This window comes from Passer domesticus, chromosome 4, assembly GCF_036417665.1.
Source record: "Passer domesticus isolate bPasDom1 chromosome 4, bPasDom1.hap1, whole genome shotgun sequence".
NCBI classification, from domain to species: Eukaryota; Metazoa; Chordata; class Aves; order Passeriformes; family Passeridae; genus Passer; species Passer domesticus.
In genome coordinates, this window is record NC_087477.1 from 40,869,302 (window position 1) to 40,872,584 (window position 3,283).

Genomic DNA, 3,283 nt, shown 5'->3' on the forward strand with positions numbered 1-3,283 from the left:
TTTTGATTTCATTTCACACAGTCAAACTGAATTTTGCTAGCCACTAATGGTGGGGCTTCAATGGCTGGACAGATGACTCTTTGTCCTGCCAAATGTGTTTTCATCTATGCTATCACCATCTGCTGCTCTAAATCGGAGAAGCATTGTTAGTGTCTTTTGCCAGATGTGGTTTAAATCTCTCCTTACTCTCTGGTAATAAATGTGCTTTTATAGGCAACTGAAGGGGTGTCAGACTTGGTTTGTATAGGTGAGATAAGATTTGCAATGCTGGTACTGCTGAAATGGAGCTGAAAAACGTGACAGCTGGACAGGGTGTATACCATATACTCATAGTGGAGTTGTGCCTGCCTGTCAGTATCATGAAATGTTTGCAAAAAATTAAACTTTAATGGAGAAACTTTTTTCAAATAGTTGAATGGAGCTCATTGCACTTCAAAATTGAATTCTCAACTTTTTTATTGATTAATGCATGGAATGTTCTTAAGCTACTACATATATTTCAAAGTAAAAAAAGTAAATATCACTTTGTTAATAATAACTTGTAAAAATTAAATGAACTCTGCTTTTTTATGTTATTAGATGGAGCAATTTTCAGATTGAAGAGCTCTTAGATTTGATTGACAGTGCATTCAATCTCTAGAACAAATTGCTTTCTTCCTGGATTGTTCTTCTTTTTCTTCCTTTCTTTTCCCCTTTCATTCCACCTCTGGATTTCATGTTGACATAGAGTAGTATTGGTTTTGCTCATTTTCACCACTGTGACTAGGGGTACTTGCTGAAAGCCCTAAAATGAAGAAGTTCAAAGTTTAGGCTATTTGGGAATGTTATTTTAGCTGGTTTTATATTTATGAGCTCATTACGGCGCATATCTGACCTGCAGTCTCTCCCTTCAGCTCCCTGAGAGGACTCCACTGTGCTCTGGGTTGACCCAGCAGGCTGCCAGAGGTTGTGGTGACAGTGGCAGAGCCCTTCCCTTTTCACCTTCTGTTAAGCAGGGCCATCAGGTGGCCTGGTGGCATCTCACCCCTAGGGGAAACAGCACCATCCCTCTCTGGCTGAGTTGAGACATGGAGAGTAGCACTTCAATTTGGCCTTTTGTGCTCAGAAAAATGGCCCACAGTTCTACTTTTTTTGGCAGCCAGAGACTGGTAACTAATTAGAGTGACTGAACATTTTTCAAAAGAAAGTATGATTTTTTAATTTTTTTTTTTACTTGAGGGTATACAGACTGTTACTATTTAACCCCTATTTCTGATATTTATTAACATATTTTGACTTTGCCTTAGTCTTTCCTTTAATCCTTAGCAATATGGGGGCAGGGGGAACCCAAAGGGACTCTTGGGAAGAAGCCATTACTCTTCCTTTTTCTTAAGATGTATTTTCAGTGTCTAAATTTTTTTAACAGAGTAGTGTAACTCAACCTGGCTCAGAGAAAAACATGTGGCTTAGCTCTTGTCATCTTCCTCCTGCACATATTTCTGCTTCAAATAAATGCCTTATTTATGATTTTTAAAATTATGATTTGTCCCACATCATTCTAGACTAGCAATTTAATAAGGAAGTAAAACTGAAATGCATAGCATGCTGTAAACTTAAAATATAGATAATACCTCAGTCTTCGCTTTAGTGGGTAGGGCTTTCTCTCACTGCAAAAGCCTTTTAAAATAGTAAAGTTTGGTAAAAGACAAGAAAATGTGACTGTACAGCCTAAACTCAGAACGGACACAAGTTTTGTGTTATTTATAGGAGAGCACAACACTGAGTATCAGCCAATAAATGGACAATAAATGTGATTGTTTGTGGTTATATAAAAGGTAGGAGAATAGAGACAGTGGTGAAGGTAATCTGGCCCCTAAGGAGTTACAGCTGCGCTAATTATCAAGCATTAAGAACAAGCCTGCTCTTAATAGGCCACAGCTGTATTCAATTAAGAGGGGTATTATAAAAGAGCAGGTTGGCTGGTGGAGAGGGGAGATGGAGTTTGTTGGCTGTGCTGAGAAGAAGGAGTCAGGGCTGTGTGTGAGAAACCACCGAGAAGGTACGGAACCTTGGCAATAGGGCAGCAACAATTGTTGGCTTATTTATGTATTTATTTTGTTACCTCCTTGCTCCTTTTCTTAGAGGGAAAATAGTCTGGTCCTATAAGTTCTAAACAAATAATGTCCAGGCAAACCAAACCTATTCTGTGGCTGTTGTTTATAAATCACAGTCCATACAGTCAGTCCCTTCTTGGCATCTCTGAAATCACGACTGTTTTTCAAACATGCTGATGGTGGAGGTAATTATTCAACAAACAAATTTCTATTTAATCTCTGTTCTATTGATCATACATATAAATTATAAAATTGCCTGCTTTGGTGCATGCTGTCTGAATCTCAGCCACCCCTATATATGTTCATTTGTGGTAGTCTTTTCTGGATTGTCTTCATTCTAGCTAGACTAAATTGTTTATTTCAGGTATAACTTGACGTCACTTACTTAGCAGTTTGTTTGTAGTATGTACACTTAACCAGGATTTCTCACCAAGAGACATTTAGTTTTAGTTTACAGATAAATGTCTGACCCTTCAGGATAAAGATAGAATGTCTTATGCAAGGTGCTGAGTGTCTTAAATTTTTAATTAAATGTATAGGAATAAGCTCAGATAATTCAGTTCAAACTTTCTGGAGATTTAATTTATTTTGTACTAATAGAATTATTGAGGTCGAAGAGGAGTCTGGCACATAGAGAACTACTATCCATGTTACAATTCCTAGGGTCTTTTTTTTCCCCCCTGTAATTCTGAGAATAGAAATTTTTAAAATTGAAGAAATAAAATGATGGCGAATTTGAAATGTGGCTTCAAATGCTGTTTGTTCAACTAATGTGTCTTCCCATGCAATAATTACAATAGACAACATAAATAAACACACAAACCCAAAAAGAACAGATTCTAGGTGGGTTTTTTTTTAAATACAAGCAATTATTAAAGAAACATTATTTTGCATTGGTCAGTGCTGTGCTAATGTCAGAGTATCCTTTTTCACATCTCATACTTGATTATCAGTGGAATTTAGCAGAGAGAGCCCTACACAGTAAAGTTAGAGTTCTACTGTTATGAGAGATAATAGTAGAGACCTGTCCCAGCATATCTTACTAAACTTTCCCGAGATGATTTGTGATATAAAAAGAAGAGGTTTATAATCTTGAAATGTACGGGAATTATTTTGCTTTGAATAGAGCTGTGAGAAACATATCCATTGAGTGGCTCAGAAAGGAGGTTTATGGTCTGGGAGGGAAAAAT

General features: G+C 37.0%; 1 long non-coding RNA gene across 1 annotated transcript; it reads right to left on the minus strand.

The window, feature by feature from the left end:
• Positions 1 to 552: 552 nt before the first annotated feature.
• Positions 553 to 1,758, minus strand: LOC135299977 (uncharacterized). The gene is made up of 3 exons (XR_010361826.1): positions 1,611 to 1,758; positions 875 to 1,026; positions 553 to 784 (listed from the first exon to the last, which is right to left on the minus strand). It is a non-coding gene; the product is annotated as an uncharacterized LOC135299977 (long non-coding RNA).
• Between the last annotated feature and the right edge of the window lie 1,525 nt (positions 1,759 to 3,283).